At 45.2% G+C, this 19,205-nt stretch overlaps 1 protein-coding gene and 1 pseudogene across 3 annotated transcripts in view; both read right to left on the bottom strand.

Annotated features, from left to right (window-relative positions):
* SRC (SRC proto-oncogene, non-receptor tyrosine kinase) overlaps positions 1-19,205 on the bottom strand; it is a 95,550-nt gene that overhangs the window by 69,745 nt on the left and 6,600 nt on the right. The gene's annotated exons all lie outside the window — the stretch shown is intronic.
* Positions 3,163-10,596, bottom strand: LOC309534729 (annotated as a pseudogene). Its single transcript has 2 exons — positions 10,580-10,596; positions 3,163-3,866 (listed from the first exon to the last, which is right to left on the bottom strand). The product of its transcript is annotated as an uncharacterized misc_RNA (transcript).

Here is a 19,205-nt window from a genome sequence, read left to right as displayed (position 1 = left end):
ATTAATCAGTTTTAAATATTTTCTTTTTTTATTTTAGCAGCTGCTCAGGAGTTACATGCTAAATATTGGAAGCAACTAAAAATACCAAAGATGGGGGCAGATTAATAAAATATGGGAGCAAGCTGTAATGGCTAAATTGGCAAACCATATAAGGCTGAGGAAAATGCACCAAACATTAGATATATTTATAAATAAGTCAAAACCATGCAAAGGATTTTGTACCCAGAATGCTTTATTTCCAAGAAGGCAATATTGCTTTGATTTAATATGAGGAAACACAATGGTGATAAGGTACAACCTGGATTAATTATAAATATGATGATTTCTAATAAATGCCCTAAGGCACATTTATTGTGGAATATAGAACTTTATGTATTTGTGCATAGTTTCTGAAATTTTATTTTGTTTTAAAAGTCACATATGGCTTTGCAAATATTTAAAAATAAATAAATTTAAGAGATTACCCTGTCTGCAAGCAATGGACATTCTGAAGTATCTCAAGAAGCAAAGACTATCCTACATGCCACACATTCTGCCCCGGATTCCCCACTTTGGATTCTGCCCTCATCAATAAGCTGTAATGACAGCCGATCCGGCAAGCCCAAGAGTCTCCGTGGTTTAGACCACAGCACCACCCGCATCCCTTTTACCTTTTAATGACAGCTCTTTGTTAACAGAAACAAGGCAGGGGGTACTTAATGCTGGTTTCATGTAGAACCCGCACAGACAAAGAGGGCTTACTGACCATGCTTCAGATCACTGTTTTAATTTAAAGAAAGGACAGAGGGCAAATGGTAAGATTAACCCTTGTGGGCAAAATCCTAGCTGAATGCAAATATTATCTTTCTGACAGCACCAACTTAACAGGGCGACTGTCTTCCTGAGGATTCCTGCTAGATGGTTTAGCCCCCCCCCCCCCCCGCTTTCGGCAATACCCTTATTGGGTTAATCCTTAGGATGCTCTGACCGACTCCCCCCCCCACCAAACCCCCTTTAAAAGGAAAGGGATTAATCTGTTTCACGACATCTCCTATAAAAAGTGACTGGAAACAAATGCTGAAATACAACAGCTTGCACAGAATTTCAGCGGGGCAAAGGATGGAGATGTGTGTGTGTGTGTGTGGACTCCAGCACTTGCAAACAAGGGCACACCCACCTTTGTTACTCCAGCTGGAGAGAGATGCATGAAAAATGGCAACAGTGGTGAGAAAGGATGCGGTGGTCTTCTAGCACAGAGAACCTGTCCAGAGATAGAGAGAAAGATAGAAAGAGAAAGAGGGGGGAGAGAGATCTATAGGCTTAATTCTCCCCTCACAGATAAAAGATGGATGCATGAACCCCATCCCCACACAGTTCCTTCATCCTTAAAAAGCAACAACAGGCTGTCCTCAGGGTGAGAGGCAGAAAATGAAGAGGACCACCAGACTCTCCCCTGCTCCACTGAATCCATTTGTTCTCCACCAGCAATCCTTCATAACAAGAGCCCCACCTTGATTCTCTCTTCATCTCTCCTTCTCTCCCCTACACATTAGTCACACTGCAGGGTAAGACCACAGGAAGTCAGGCCTGATTCTGACACAGAGGAGGCTGTCTGCAGCCTATTTGTCACAGCTCGGTCATGGAGAAAAACAAACACACACGACGACAGAGCTCTACCTGAATCTTGCCACAGTTATAACCAGTCGGCACTCTGGTACAGAGAGACGTACTACCTCCAACACTGGAGGGTGAACACAGCCATTGGGACGAGTAGCACGGCCGGCCTACCCATGAGGCAAGGTGAGGAGAACACCTCAGGTGGCAGAATCCGGAGAGGCAGCCAATCCAGCCTCCAAGGAATGCACTGTCCACTGCAGCACATTCCTTGGAGGCCGAATCTGCCCCCTCCTCAGCAGGTTCTCCTCCCACCCTTGTTCTCAATGTAGATAATTATTCCTCCCTCGTAGATCCCTTTTAGTATAATTTTTTTTTAATCACTCCAGTTTTATTTATCTGTTTGTTTAAAAAAAACCACATATTTTCTTTTCAATGAAATAAATTTAAATGGTTTGCAAAAGCTTGGACATAACAGTAATAAAACATTATAAAACCAAAACACTGAGTCATTAAAGAAGAGAAAGAAATCAGGTAGGCTATAGGTATAAAATGAGAGGGGAGGAAGGGGACTTTCCAGTTCCCAAACAGAACAAGTGGGGATGTAGAAGGCAAAATGATAAACTTTCGTTTACATTGCAGAAGCACTCAAATAGCCAAGGATCCAGACACGAAATTGGTGGGGCTGATTATTCAGGTTTTGAAGTCCAGGAATTTTCTTTTTTTGGTTATGTACTCTGGCTAACGATATGTTGAATAAAAAGTAAAAGCAGCAATGTAGACCCGTAAGACACATTCCAAATTAGGCCAATGCCTTAATGGTCCAAACTACATATCACGAAAGTCCTGTGAACTGTACACCGGATTCAGTGTCCAAGAAACAACAGCATGTGTGCCTTCTCCGAAATCCCATGGCAGCAGTTGGTAAACAGGATAGTGTTCCATATAGACCTTGTGCAGTTGAAAAAACCTTGGCAAGGGCATCTCAGCCAGAACAAGCAAACAAGAAGCAGGATCTTGTGTCCTCCATGCAAGAATCCAAGAAATTGGGATGGACCACAAAGGTAACCCAGTCCAACCGCCTGCAGTGTAATCTTTTGCCCAATGTGGGGCTCAAACCCACAACCCTGAGAGTAAGAGTCTCATGCTCTACTACAGGGGGTGGCAAACTAAGGCCCGGGGGCCGGATGCGCCCCCCCAGGCTCGTAAATCTGGCCTATGGACCCTGCCGCCTGCTCGGTTAGTCCCCATGCACTGCAGATGCCTTGCCACACGGGGACTGATTTCCATGACACTAGCACGGCTTCTGGGTGGGCGGTGACGCTGGCGCAGCTGAGGTAAACCTGGCGCGGCCATGGACGGAGAGGGCAGTGGGTGGGTGGCAGGTCTGGGCCGCGCCATGGGCATTGTGAAGGGTGCGTCACGGGGCTTCAGCCAGAGCTTTGTGCGCCTGCTGCCACCATGCCTGGCTTGATGCTGCTGCTGGTGGCGAGCTTGGCGGCCACGCTGGAGCAGCTGGAGGGCAAGCTGTGTGCCACCTGCCCAGTGCTCCACGTGCATGGCCTGCCCGCTGACCCGGCCTCAGACAATGGGTCGCAGCGCGTGGTGCACACCGCCTGGGAGCTATATTTTCAAAATATAGTCCGGCCCCCTGATGAAAAAGTTTGCTGACCCCTGCTCTACTATATCTATGGATCTTGATATGCCTCCCCAACTGACTTATGAGCCCTGGGCTTTGCAACACAGCTTGACCATCTCGGCCAACTTTCCCATTGCCTCGGAGATCCCTTCTCCGGTCAGGGCAGAGCAGCCCTGCACATGCCACCAACGGCCTTGCAGTTTCCTCAGCCCCATTTTTCCTGCCACCTCCAGGGGGGGCCATGCTCCGGGCAAGTCTTGCTTGTTGGCCAGCAGCACCATGGGCACCTCGTGAAAGAGCTTGTCAACCAACAAAGCTTCTAGCTCGGACCTGGCCTCCTCAAAGCGAATGTAATCCACGCTGTCCACCACGAATACCAGCCCGTCTGTGTTGGGCTGGTAATGCCTCCAGAACGGCCTGACCCGTTCTTGACCACACACATCCCACATGGTGAAAGAGACGTTGTTGATGGGCCTTATTGTTTCCACGTGGAAGCCAATGGTGGGAATGGTCATTATGGTTTCATTCAGCTTCAGCTTATAGAGGAGGGTTGTTTTGCCATCTGAATCTGGATCCCAGCAGGAGAATACGAGCCTCCATCCCATGGAAACGCTCCAAAGCACTCTGAATCTGGCTGAGTCAAAGTCCCATGGTGAAATGCTGTTCTACCTCCAACGCAGCCTCTGTGTAGCCCTGGGAAGGCCTGCTTCCTGCATACATGTAGATAGCCGGGCGTTGTTCCATTGGCTCAGCCCTAGGGGGGGCCTGGTGTGGAACTGTCATTACTGGCTTGCTGGCAGCTGACACACTGGAAGTTTTGGAGACCAGCTCTCTGATGCAGGAAGTTTTGCTGGCTAAGAGGAGTGATTCAGCATTCTGACTGTACAAGTCATGGAGTGTGTTTTGCTGCTGCTTGAGATGCAAACAGTTTTTAATCCATATCAACAAATCTAGTTTGCTATGGTTATCTGTATTCACTGTGGAGCCTTTTGGCACTGTAATAATAATAGATGTTTTTCTTTTAATAATGTAAAAAACACCACTGGCAGTTTTTCAACATTTGAAAAGTGGAGTTTCTTAACACCCAGTAAGTTCTGGTTTGATTGGTTGGTATCTGCCCATCTTTTAAGAAGACAGGCAAAATCTGACAGATAAAAGCATTTAGAATACAGTCTTTTCATTTTATGTAGGATACAACCCATCCTGATCTGGTGACAAACGATGTAGCAGGACGAATAAATACAGATAATTTAAAATAAATTGAAATTGTATTGTCAACTACAGTTATATTGACTATTCGTGTTTCTGCTTAAGATTCAGTAGGACTTATTCATTTGGAAATATGTTTACAATTGCATCCTAAGATTATTTCTCTCTCTTTTAAAATAAAATATCTGTTTTTACTGATACTTCTCCTAAGACCTACCCAATACAATGTATCTTTTAAATAAAATATTTGTTTTTACTGATACTTCTCCAAAGACCTACCCAATACAAAGTATCTTTTAAATAAAATATCTGTTTTTGCTGATACTTCTCCAAAAACCTACCCAATACAAAGTATCTTTTCATAATACACCAGAATAAAAGAAATACTTTAAAAATGTAATCTAAAAAGGGACAGAGGCAAGAAAGAAAAAAAGAGAAAAGAAAATGAAAAATGATTAAAAGACTCTGTCCTTCAGCTTAATATAGCATTTACTCATCATTAACATCCAACTATCCTATTTTCTACAAGCCAATTTTTTTCCCAATCTTCAAATTCAGATATTAAAAGTTCCCTGACATGAAAAAGAGACCCCACGTGTTGCATACAGACTACAGAACAAGCCTGGCTTGGAAAGTTTTATAGGAATCTCTCCTTGTCATGTGACCTTCTCTGTCCTTGCAGTATTCAATATGCTTGTGACCTGGCTAACCATGCTATAGTTTACCTTCTGGGCCAGTATTCAGTGGAGGTACACAGAAGAAAATTCTTGTCCGATGTCTCTAAGGCTCAAGACCCACAATAGGTTCAAACCCTGATGGAACAATGAGATGCTCACACCTTATTGCTACCAAGCTGTATGAGTTGACTGTAGCTTTTAAAAAATGGTTCCTAGAATTCCCCTGCTAAGAATACTAGTCATCATAATATATTTTCCTAGTGCTGCATTTATTTTCCTGGCTGCTGGAAATTCTTGCTAGATCGCTTTCAGAGTCATTTACACGATATCTTAAAGACATCTTAGGTGTTACTGTTGAGCCCTCTAGACTACATGTAATTGTGTTTCCCAGTAGGAAGCTTGCCATTTACCATTAGATCAAATGTCTAAGCAAACACTAATTGGTCAATATCCAATCTGATATTATCAGGCCTTCCTGTGCTGCTCTCACAGCATCAGAAGAGATGGAACTGTCCTTTCATTTTGTCATTTTAAAGCTGTCAGTATCTGTGCTCAGTAATGATAAAGGGTAGGAAATCCCACCCCACTTGTCAAGGACCACATTGCTTGGAGATAATCTTTCAGAGGCCACATGCCGTTGATGGCCAGGGCAGAGCCAAATGTGAGTGCAGTTTGCAGCACTGCGGGATTGCACAGCTCACTCTCTACTGTGCCACCCTATTGTTCGATCACTTCCTCTATGTGCCACCATCAGGAGAATCACAAGAAATGAAGCCAGGGCCATGTCACCCACAGAGTGCAGGTTCCCAACCACTGGGCTAGTTTGACACTCATAAAATCAAGAGATGTCTGGGTGAGAGCTCCCTAGAGCAGGAGTGGGGAAACCCTTTTCCAGTTGGGGTGTGTGTGTGTGTGTGTGTGTGTGTGTGTCTTTTTCCTTCTAGGCAACCTTGCACAGGCCATATGCCAGCAGTGGATGAGGCCAGAGTCAAAAGTAGGCAGAACAATAGACATGAATTTTACCTTTGTACAGTAAGCTGGTTCCTTCCTTCCTTCCCTCCTCCATCATACAAACAAGGAAGCATTATCAGAACTCAAGGACACAGTCCAGCCAGGCCAAAAATAAAGTGCAGATCAGGGCAGGGGAAGGGGGTGGTTTGGGGTGACCTGGAATAGAGTGCCAAGGGTCAGATAGATACAGTAGTACCTCGGGATGCGAACGGGATCCATTCTGGAGCCCTGTTCGCATCCGGAACAGAATGTACGATGCGTCGGGGGGTCGCATTTTGCCGCTTTCGCGCATGCACGTGATGTCATTTTGAGCGTCTGCGCATGCGTGAGTGGCAAAACCCAGAAGTAATGCGCTCCGTTACTTCCGGGTTGCCGCGGAGCACAACCTGAAAGCGCTCAACTTGAAACACATTCAACCCGAGGTATGACTGTACGTACAGTGGTACCTTGGGTTAAGAACTTAATTCGTTCTGGAGGTCCATTCTTAACCTGAAACTGTTCTTAACCTGAGGTACCACGTTAGCTAATGGGGCCTCCCACTGCTGCCACGCCACCGCCGTCGATTTCTGTTCTCATCCTGAAGCAAAGTTCTTAACCTGAGGTACTATTTCTGGGTTAGAGGAGTCTGTAACCTGAAGTGTCTGAAGCGGTACCCAAGGTACCACTTTACTTCAATGGCTGCCTTTGGCCTGTGGGCCTAAGGTTCCTGTTAAGTTCTTATTTAATATAAGTGAAAGCTACAGTGGTACCTCGGGTTAAGTAGTTAATTCGTTCCGGAGGTCCGTTCTTAACCTGAAGCACCACTTTAGCTAATGGGGCCTCCAGCTGCTACCGCCGCCACACGATTTCTGTTCTCATCCTGAAGCAAAGTTCTTAACCCGAGGTACTATTTCTGGGTTAGCGGAGTCTGTAACCTGAAGTGTCTGTAACCTGAAGCGTGTGTAACCCGAGGTACCACTGTATTCACTTTGTGGGCCTGGAACAAATTTATTGCTAAACAGGCTAATGCTCAGGTACATAAGAAATTGGAAGTAATCAAGAGAACAAACTAAAGGGTGGAGTTTTAGCTTCAACCCGTAACAACTGGAGAAAATGCCATTACCCATTACTACGTTCCCCATCTCTAGGGGTAAAACATTGCACGCATGCATGTTTTTCTTGGGGAAGAGAGCACCTCTTGTATCTACCAACAGAACTGTGAGCTTTCTGTGACTTAATAAGCCTTTGCTGAAGATATTTAGCATAGCTATTAATAGTCTACAGAAAGCAGTTGCTTTTATGCTCTGCTTTGTACGCCAAGGCTAGCTAGCTTGAGTCTTAAAAACAAACATCTTTGTTTAGGCTGAATATGTTTCCCCTGGACCTTCAAAGACTGCATGCATCGACACGCAACACATCTCTTTATTCCGTCATGCTGTTTGGCTCACGCTCTACAAAGGAGCTTCGGCCTAGCAATTGGGAGATCTAAAGAGCCCTGGTCTGAAAGGGGCACTTTGTAGTTCATGGGCTCAGGAAGATGAAACCTACCATTTTCTTTAAGGTGTTAGTTTCCCCTGGCTGTGAAAAACAACACACAACTGGTCATGCCGGCAAAGTCTTCAGTAATACTAACAGACTGAAATGCTCAGCTGGTTTGGGCGACAGCTTCTGTTTTCCAGATAAGGCAGGTAGGTATTCTGTAGAAGAGAGATAAGCAACATGGTGCCCTCCACAAGGTGCTGATCCATGATGATTGACCATGCTGCCTGGTGCTGATGGGAGCTGTAGTCAAACAACCTTTGGAGGGTACCATATTGGCTACCATTAGATGGCTTGTTTGCTCTGCATGTTCTGAAAATGCTGGTGACTAATAGCATCATGCTGTACTATTAAAATCCTTATAAGTGCATTTGAGATCCAGGTAGATTATAATAGTGAGTGGACTGGGGCCCATGAATCACCCTCCCTCCCCCTCCCCACCAAAAAATATTTTCCTAGGAGTTTGCAACTAGTGGTGAGTAGGTCTGCTCTGGAGATAAACAGATGGCTGCTGAACAAAGAGGCCCAAAGCCAGTTGGGATGGGTTTCTTACCTAACAGCTGCTCCACATGTGCTCATTCTCTCACTTACCACCCACAAACATCTATCAAAATAGAACAGCCTTGTTCTTGCACATGCTGACTTCCTACTCACTGTGTGCTTTAAAACTCAACTGTCCATTATATTAATTAAAACATAGGAATAACATTTTTTAACACTGATTTCCTGTGTGGCATTCCTATGCACACTTCTCTGGGAGAAAGCCTCATTGAACACAGCAGGACCTACTTCCCAGTAAACATGCGCTGGATGCTCCAGCAGTCTCTCACAAGCTCCTACAAAGCTGCTTTATGAGGAGTTAGACCATTGGTCCATCAAGCTCAGGATTGTTTACATGCTGTCTTCAGGGGCGCCGACTTATAAAAAATATTGGGGGAGCCTATGAATAATAAATAATGAATAATAAATGAAAGCTCATGAATAATAAATAAGCTCATGAATATGCAAATAAAGTGGCGCCGCCTCCTCGTGAGCGAATAGGGGAGAGCGTGCTGCGCCTATTAATCAGCTCCGAAGGAAATTGGGTGGAGCTTTTGCTCGGGAGGGAGGGCAGGAGGCATGCAGCCCGACCCTGTGCATTTTGGGCTGGGGGAGGGGCGGCGGTGGCGCTCTGCTGGAGGGGCGCCCGAGATTATTGGGGGGGCAGAGCCCCCCAAACGAATTTTTGAGGGGGCTCGGGCCCCCTCAGGCCCCATGGAGTCGGCGCCTATGGCTGTCTTACAATGACTCTCCAAGGTTTCACATAGGAGTCTTTCCCAGTCCTGTCTAAAGATGCTGGCAATGCTCAAAATTAGCACAGGCTATCAGTCACTTACAAGGGACACAGCTGTGGGTTAAACCACAGAGCCTAGGACTTGCCAATCAGAAGGTTGGCGGTTCGAATCCCCGCGACGGGGTGAGCTCCCGTTGCTCAGTCCCTGCTCCTGCCAACCTAGCAGTTCAAAAGCACGTCAAAGTGCAAGTAGATAAATAGGTACCGCTCCGGCGGGGATGTAAACGGCGTTTCCGTGCGCTGCTCTGGTTCGCTAGAAGCAGCTTAGTCATGATGGTCACATGACCTGGAAGCTGTACGCTGGCTCCCTCGGCCAATAAAGCGAAATGAGAGCCGCAACCCCAGAGTCGGCCATGACTAGACCTAATGGTCAGGGGGTCCCTTTACCTTTACCTATCAGTCACTTACAGGTTTTAATATTTGGTTGGGAGCCGCCCAGAGTGGCTGGGGAAAGCCAGCCAGATGGGCGGGGCATAAATAACAGTATTATTATTATTATTATTATTATTATTATTATTATTATTACTTAAAGTCTCACCCATGAAAGCTTACTCTACAGCACTACTGATTCACTGCTATGCCAAACTCTCCCCACTCAGCCATAGACCTGCAGTTTTTCAATTTCCAAACCAATCCCATCTTTGCAGCAAATCAATATGTTTGATAATTAGCTGCATATTGGACTTTTCCATCCTGTGTTGCAACTAACAAAGCAGAATTACTGATGGCACAGAGGACAACTCCCAAGGCGGTCATATTAAGGTTTCTTCATAATATAAATTTCCAATAAGAAGTGTATCAATCTGTCAAAATCACCAGCTGTGAATGAAATCTGCTCCCTGGCATGGTTCATTGTGAAAAATGTAATCAAGAATAAGTTTATAAAACTTATCGAGGGTAAAAGCCTAACAGAAACAAAAGGCTCACTAAAGATCCAACGTACCTAACACAGTGGGGTAGATTCTCCATTAAATAGCAACTTAGTTGTCCCACTATTTCAAGCATCCTGCATAAACACAGATACAAATTACCCCTTCATTGTTTCTGTCTTTGGTACTAGAACGAGATTAGAAATCTCTCCCGGTTCTCACCTTTTACCTCCTTGATTGGTTGCTGAAATTTGCCAATGACCCATCTGTGTCTGAGTGCTTCCACACTAGACTTTAGTGTGCAACAACCATGTTTTGCTTAGTTACCTATCACGAGGTATCCACACAATGCCATCACCAGGTCATTGTCATCCTGTATTATCTTAAGACAAATGCACAATGCGCCAATCTAACCCTGCTCAAATTTGATTGGCAGTATTACCCTCAAACAGACAAAAGCTAGCTAACCAAGGGAACCCCTTGGCCCTAAGCCACCAATTTAGAATCAAGGCTAATAGTTTCCATTTAGCGTTGAATCTGTACTCACTGCTGTGTGGGTGGCACCACGATATTACCCTGTCGCACAATTAATTACATACAATACAAATTCTTACTGGGAACCATAACAAGTACTTGTTGATTAGCTCTAAATGCAGAGGTAGGAATTGCCAAGGTCACCCAGGAACCAATGACGAAACCAGAATCTACAGCTACAATCCTATGCACTTACCTTGGAGCAAGCTCCATTGAATATGTGATTTACTTCTGAGTAAACATGCAAAGGACTGTGTTGTAGGTCTTCCAAGCAGAGCCTTGATTTGCATGACTAAACATTTAATTAATAATAATAATTTTTATTTTTTATTTATTTATTCATTCCTTACTCATCTGGTTTGGTTTCCTCAGCCACTTTGGGCAGCTTCCAACAGAATATTAAAAACACGATAAAACATCAAACATTAAAAACTTCCCTAAACAGGGCTGCCTTCAGATGTCTTCTAAAAGTCAGACAATTGTTTATTTCCTTGACATCTGATGGGAAGGCATTCCACAGGGCGGGTGCCACCACTGAGAAGGCCCTCTGCCTGGTTCCCTGTAACTTGGCTTCTCACAGTGAGGGAACCGCCAGAAGGCTCTCAGAGCTGGACCTCAGTGTCCGGGCAGAACGTTGGCAAATTCACTTAATTTATGCTGCTAAATGAGTTGTTGAAGAAACAGTGTTTCTTTCCCTAATGAAGGGCCCGGATACAGAATGCCTAGCTGCCACTTGATCCAGTCAGCAGTTCTGTACAAGTTGCTTACTTGTAAGGGAGCAGCATAATATTTTTCCCTAGTTCTTGCATCAAACCTCTATCCTTGTAAAGCAAAAGATTTCTCCTTGCTTTTGTACCTCACAGGCTAAACACTCCAGAATGTTTAGTCTCAACTCTGAAGGGTAAATAGTGCAAGTCTGAAGTCAGAGCCAGACCAGTTTCCCCCACTGCAAGACAGCACAGTCAACCTTGATCCATGTTACACTCTAAGACTTCCTTTCTTGAGCGCTCCTATTAACCCCTGAATAAAATTGTTCACAATATGGAAAAGTTCGGCTCACACCTTTGCTTTCCCCATATCAGCATCTGAATACTGTGCACAGGCGCCATCAACCCAGAAGTCGGTCCCCACACTGTGCCGGTAAGAGTGGGCGGCAGCAGGGGTTGCCATGTGCCGGTGGGCTGCTACCGGCCCATGGGCCTTAGGTTGCCGACCCCTGGTTTAGACTAGGGACTTCCCACTCTGTCGCTGAGATGCTAGCCCTACTCAGAACAGACCCATTGAAATTAATAGACACAACTAACTTATGGTACATTAACTTCATCTGGTGTAGTCTGAGTGGGACTAGCATTAGATGAGACAACCCTCAGGCTCTTAGCCATTATGCTGAGAATCAGGTCCCGCAGGCACTCAAGATTTTGCTGCCCTGCTGCCGCCTCCCAGCAAGTGCACAGTGTTGCACACAAAAGCTGGTGCTCAAGGAATATCCTTTCCCAGGTTTTCCTCGCAACTCCACCCCGTCTCCCTTGCCTCCCCACAATTCATCTGACTGGGGTGCCTCTCAAGCAATCCTGGCAGCAGCTTCCCAAGACCCGAGAGGCCACCCACCGACCACATGATGACTGCAGAAGCAATCTGAAGGCACCTGAAGCCTATGCACAATCTGGAAGACAGAAATGCAGAACAGAACTTCTCCAGGCGGTGATTAGAATGCATGCTGTTCTTTTCATTTGCAACTCCCTTCCAGCGTCACACCTAAGGCAGCCCAGATGGCTCTGATAAGAAATTTATACCCCTCTCCTTTGGGTTCTGCAACTCTTAAGGACATCCGTGTGCCATGCCCAAGGAAGGAAAGTGAGAGATTTCTCACTGCTTCTGATATCCAGCAACTCTGGCGTAATAACATAAGGAAAGTCTGCAGGATTAGGCCAATGGCTCATCTAGTCCAACATTTTGTTCTCACAGTAGCCAACGAGATGAAAAAAGGTGGACTGAACCTCAACATCAGAATGACTAGCCCAAAGCAAACATTATTTGTATTTCATGAGTTAGCAACGTAGTGGGGGGAAGTAGTTTGTCATGAGCAACATGGTGAGGCATAAGCCAGGTATGGCCTTGCCTATTACTGGCATGCGCTACTGACAATGCACGATAAGAATGGTTCAAACCACCATGAGGGCAAGGCTATAGCTGCAGGACCATAATGGTGCAGATTCACCTAATGACTTGTGTAATCTGGTGATGAAGCTGGGTTTTTGATGCAAGTTCACCTGGTTAAGAACTGGAGAGGGAGAGAGAGAGAGAGAAAGTAAGAGGAAAGGGCTGCAGCTCATTTTCAGAGCATCTGCTTTGCACAGAGAAGGGCCTGGGTTCAACCCTCACCTTCGCCAGGTGAAACCATTGCCTGAAATCCTAGAGAGCCACTGCCAGTCATTGTGGACTGATGCTCTTCAGAGGTTGTTGGGTCTCCAGCTCCTATAATTCCTGGCCATTGGCCACGCTGGCTGGGGTGAAGGGTGTTAGAAGTCCAACATCATCCGTAGGGCATCTTGTTGGCTAGCCCTGGTGTAGACAGTAGGGAGTTAGATGGACCAACTCTCTGGCTATGTATAAGGCTGCTGGCTCCGATGTTCCTAAGAGTTTGATTACAATTTAGTACTCTGAAGACAGAAGATGAGAAAACCGTTTCCTTCAAAGTGTTATGAAATTAAGCTAATCTCAATCAGGCCTGACTTTCAAAAACCTGCTGCACTGCAACATTGTGCCCTTGAAATAATTTTGGTGGCCAGAGAATTACAGGAATCAATCCCTAAACACAGATACTTTTTTTTTGCAAACTTAGGGGAGGTCTGTGCAAGTATGTCCAGAAACTGGCCAATGAGCAAAAGATAGCATTTACATGTCTTGCTCCGCCCACCTTTGCCTCTGACCCCACCCACTACTTGAACATGGCCCTTGAAAGATTTTCCAGAAGGGAATGTGGCCCTTGGCTCCCCGACATTTTAAATGGCAATTTCCAATGAACAAAAACATTAAACTATCAGCCAAGGAGGCAGGATCAGCAATTAAAACTTGGGGGGGGGGGGGACAGGGTCATTATCCACCACATACGATGAGAACCTGCTGGAATATTGCAGTATTTGACAACCAGCAAAAAACAGCACAAGAGCTAACTGTACTTTGTGGAGGAAGGTGTTCCATAATATAGGTGGAGCCACCAAGAAGGCTCACTCTCTCTTGTCTCATTCATATACGTTCTCATCCTAGGTAAGACAAGGAGAAGGACTTCTCCTTCTGATCTTAGGGAGGAGGCAGGATGATCCCCAACATATCCTGAACCAAAGCTATTTAGGACTTCGATAAAAGATAGTCATCCAAACTTTGTGCCCAGAAGCAAACTGGTAATCAGTGCAGATGTTGGTGTGGATAAGTGTGCATACCCAACAACGTCACTGTGGTTGCATTCTGCACCAGGTGAAACTTCCTAAGGTTTTCAAAAGTAGCCCCATGTTGGAGCATGTTGGAAGAACCCAGCTATGGCTTCCTTGTCTTGTTACCCAGGAGACTGTTGCTTGCTTCAGGTAACCAGGCAAATAGCTGTTTCCTAGTCTGGAAATAGTCCTACCAATAGCTGTACATTTGGAGCATCACAGACAGCACTCTCGGAAGCCAGTTTTTCAAAAACATTTCCTCAGATTGAGATACACTAAATCTCAACTTCATATTACTAAAGGGGAAGTTGATGACAACAGAGGTTTGAATAAATTTCCTAAGGGGAACGCACATCAGAGACAGAATTAGATCTCATAACTTCCCACATCCCTGTCTTATGCTACGATCACACTTCAGATCACATGACCACAGTTTGATTTGTTTGCATTTTCCTCAAGTACATACGGTACCTCATTTAGCAATGGATAGCAAGCACACTGGTGAGACTCTGAACGGCAACAATGGCCTGATCTTTTAAGGGTGCTAAGCAAAAATCTGAAGATTAGGGGACATTATGAGTTGGGTGGCTTGCCATATGGTGCCATAATGCTTCAAAATGCGAGGCAATAATTGTGTTTAGAGCCAAGATGAATATGGATCATTATATTAATCCTTCAAAACAAAAGGACATCCATTACAGAAATGGACTAGGCAGCAGTCGAGAGCAGACCATTTCAAGATGCTCCCACAGAGCTAAGCATAGGGTATGAATCTACAGTGGTATCTCGGGTTGAGTACTTAATTCATAACCTGAAACTGTTCTTAACCTGAAGCACCACTTTAGCTAATGGGGCCTCCTGCTGCCGCCACACCGCCAGAGCACTTATCCTGAAGCAAAGTTCTTAACCTGAAGCACTATTTCTGGGTTAGTGGAGTCTGTAACCTGAAGCGTATGTAACCTGAAGTGCATGTAACCCAAGGTACCACTGTATGCTCCTACATGGCAGGACCAGTTCAGCAAAGCATCTCCAAATCATCTGTGACATCCCAAATGGCGGACAACATTACATCACTTAGGCTAGGAAGTATTTGTGAACCAGCTGTAGCTGTATGAATTAGCTCCTAGAACTACCCTCTGCCCCCCAGCAAAATCAATTGATTAGCAATGTGCATTTCAAGAGATGGAAGAAGCTAAAGCAGATCCTAATAGCTGGGGTCCCCCTCCCTTGAAATGTTGCTTACAATTTAGGAGTGGCTTTTCAAGTTGCTTCGCAGTGTCCTTACACACACCTAGGGTACAGTACTTCCAAAAGGTACCCCTGACCGTTAGGTCCAGTTGCGGACAATTCTGGGGTTGCGCGCTCATCTCGCTCTATAGGCCAAGGGAGCCGGTGTTTGTCCACAGATAGCAGGTCATGTGGCCAGCATGACTAAGCCGCTTCTGGCGAACCAGAGCAGCGCACGGAAATGCCGTTTACCTTCCCGCTGGAGTGGTACCTATTTATCTACTTGCACTTGATGTGCTTTCGAACTGCTAGGTGGGCAGGAGCTGGGGCTGAGCAACAGGAGCTCACCCCGTCGCAGGGATTCGAACTGCTGACCTTCCGATCGGCAATCCCTAGGCGCTGTGGTTTAGACCACAGCGCCACCCACGTCCCTCTTGTGGAGTTGCCATGGTGGGGTTGGAGTGGGGGGTCCACTAGATTTCCAGTTCTTTGAAAGCTCTGAAGGTTGCATCATAGGGTTCCAAGTCTCCATTACCTGTAACTATGGAGTGGGGAACACACTGGTAGGAGTTGACGGGAGTTATAGCCCGAAACTTCTACAGAAGACCAGTTTAGAGAAGGCTGCTTTATTAGTATCACTGACCATCAAATCATGAAAGGATGAGAAAAGTCTCAACTCTCCAGTCAGAAGCACCACCATATCTTCAGGCCTGAACATCGCCAAGACCAATTTATCAAACCAGCAACATAACATTGTGAATCTACACTGCACCAGTTCGAGATACAAGTGAAGCGCTGCATGTTTAAAGCTCCCCCAGTGCAGAAACCCCCTGCACGTAATAAAAACTGAGTGTCAGGGAGATGGCTTCACACCCACAAGCTGCTTCCAGAAGTTCCGGGAAAAGCTTTCTGACTAACTCATTCTAGCAAGCAGTTCCAAATAGCTCCTTTTAAATATACCCGCTGGACTACAGCCACTAGCTTAGAGGAATCAGAAGAGAGGTGCCGACTTTTCAAGGAAACTTGTGAAGGGTTTTAACACCAGCTGAAGCGAGAGATCATCAGGAGGCTTTCCAGCAAGGCTATGCAACAGGAGGCCAGAAGCATTGAGGAAGTGAGGTCACCTGAGATTCTCCACCAGATATAAAAGCACCAGCTACAAACTGAGCTGTAAAGCAGGCAGCGCAGGAAACAATAGATCTTTAGATAGCCGTTCAAATTTCCTAAATTCATGCCAGAAATAAAATTTGAAGTGTAGACATTAGTAGAAGAGGCTTTAAAAATAGTGTGTGTGTTCCTTTAGAAGTCTATCAAAGGAAAGAGAGGCAGCTGGATTAAATCAGGTCACTTCAGGGAACTCAGCTTGTGTACTCCTCCCAAAAAGACTGGTGCTCATTAGCAAACCAATAATAAGTACTCAACCTAGGGTTTCCTGAATGACCAAGAAAGCCAATCTAATCTCCTCACACAAAATGCACCAGGGCAGTTTCCCAGCACAAATGAATGGGCACTGCACAACAGCACTTACTCCTACAGATTGCAGAAACTCAGGCAGGCAGAACTCAGAATCACCTCTTTCTCTGATGAATCTAGTTAAAATCGCTGCAATTCCAGATGTTCTCCCCTGCACTTCCTTCTCAGGCCCCTTCCCCCCCACCCAAAATGGCACAAATATATGGCATTGGCACAATAATAGCACATTAATGGTGGGTTTAGGTAAGGTAAAGGACCCCTGGATGGTTAAGTTCAGTCAAAAGTGACTATGGGGTTGCGGTGCTCATCTCGCTTTCAGGCTGAGGGAGCAGGCTTTTGTCTACAGACAGCTTTCTGGGTCATGTGGCAAGCATGTGGCACTACTGGTGCACAGAGGACCATGACAAGTGCCAGAGTGCATGGAAATGCTGTTTACCTTCCTGCCACAGTGGTACCTATTTATCTACTTGCACTGGTGTACTTTTGAACTGCTAGGTAGGCAGAAGCTGGGACAGAGCAACAGGAGATCACTCCGTTGCGGGGATTTGAACCACCAACCTTCCAGTCAGCAAGCCCAAGAGTCTCTGTGGTTTAGTCCACAGTACCACCTGTGTCCCTATGGTGGGTTAATACTGGACCATCCACACATATTTCCTCTGTGTTAGTTGTTCTGCAGTGCTTTCCTAATTACTGCATCTGGAGGGGCACTCTTGCACTACGGTGCAACAAAAGCAGGACAAGAGAAAACCAGCACAAGATTTCAGCAGGAAGCTATGGGACATATATTGAAAATATTTAGCTTATGAAATTTTCATGCAGAACTGTAAACTGTAGTCTGGAAATAAAACAGCTGTGACCACCCCAAAACCTTTGGAGTATGGAAAGTGGGATTGCACAGAACCACCCTGATGCCATCATGAATGCACAATAAAAAGGATGCCTGGAGGGGATCCCCAGACCCTTCTACCAGTAACAATAGATGAGCATAAAACTGAAAGATAGGAAAGTTGATCAGCAGGCTGCATTCTGGTCCAAAAGGATGCACAACATCTGGACTGGGTCTGTTAGCTAGGAAGATGCTGAAAAGCTACATGTCAAACACAGCAAACTGCTCAGAGCCGCTCCCACACACAGAGACACACATTTAGGACTGAAGCATCATTTCATACCTCATCTAGTCCTAGAACAGTAGAACACACAAGCTGTTCATTTCCTTCTTTATCTAGGGAAATGTGTGCATTCCTTTTTGTACCTGTTCTTTCGAGCTGTGTTAGAAACTGAGATATGAAAGCTGGGAGCTAAATGGCACCTTAAACCTAGGTTATGAACGCAACAACGGAATGTCTGGGCACGCTTTTTAATAATGAGAATACAAAGCTGAAAATGAATGAACTGCAGCTAAAATGTTATGTTCATTTTTCACATGGTCTAGTCCTTCCCCTGCCCACCCCCCTAATATTCTTAAGAGAGTCTCTTCTCCAGTCTTCAGACAGTAGCTGGAAGTGGGGAGGCAGAAAAAGGTCCTCCTTTCCTTCCACTCTGCAGTTTTAATCCAAAATCTTAGGTGCAGGACTGCATCCAGAGCTCAGGAACTGCTCACACTAATGAAATTCCACGTCGCCTAGAACAATGGGAGTTTTTAATGCTGCTTTTGAGCACCCAAATGATTTATATTTAATACCCAGTGGTGTGTATGTGTGTATGCCTTATCCCTTCCTGTTCAGGAGAAGATGTGAATAGTGATAACTAGGACATGTGATTCATTGTTTTCGATGGGTACCTCTAGGCAACTGCCAGGTCATCCCTTGATGGAGGGGAATTCCAGACTTCACCCATGAGCAAGTCACCAGTGACTTTCCAATGACCTGTTACTTCCAAGTTCCATGTAAGAATTATATTTCACTGGGTTTTCAACCTCAATCAAGTGGTTTGCAACATATTTTATCATTCCTAAACAGCACCCAACTTTGTTACTGAAGAAACCGATGTTTCTAGAATGCTCAGAATGAAAACTGTTTTGACTGGGACAATTAACTTCCTGTTCCGTGTGTTCCATGTTTGAAGAATCACTTTCACATCTATTCCAGACTGAAGATGCGCATGCACCTAGGTGTGCACTCATCTCTGGGAAAGTATGGACCATGAAGCATGCAATTATGCCAACCACTATCCATCATTAACCCGGCTTTCAATTTACATGACAGTTTTATGGGTCTAAGATGTACAGCTAGGATTCAGACTACCAAAACAATAGTCAACATGCTTACAGAATTCTTCAGGGCAGAAAAAGTGAATCATTTCCCTGCTGTTAAGCCAGTTTCATTTCATATTAGATATCCATCTATCTTCACTTCCCCCACCCAAAAATGGAAGAACTGATCTCTAGATCAAAAGAGGCCAACTAGTAATGCTTTCTAACGAAAGCAGCAAACATTTTCTAATTCTAGCAATGATTTGTACTGCCTCTCAATCTAGGTTTCCCCCCTTTAAAACCAATCAGTTGAACAATGGAAGAGTTTACCTTGGAAGATGTTGATAAGCCTTATCCCACATGGTTTTGAAAGAAGAGAAATAATTCAAGTCAAGTGAAGAGTATCCTACCATGGCAGGACTTGCTCCAGATGAGGGTCTGGTGCTGAGAATGCCAAGGTTGCAGGTTTGATCCTCCTAAGGAACAGCTGCATATTCGTG

This window comes from Podarcis vaucheri, assembly GCF_965113315.1.
Source record: "Podarcis vaucheri genome assembly, chromosome: 6".
NCBI classification, from domain to species: Eukaryota; Metazoa; Chordata; class Lepidosauria; order Squamata; family Lacertidae; genus Podarcis; species Podarcis vaucheri.
Note: the sequence above shows the minus strand (reverse complement) of the source record. Positions and strands in the feature narration are given on the sequence as shown.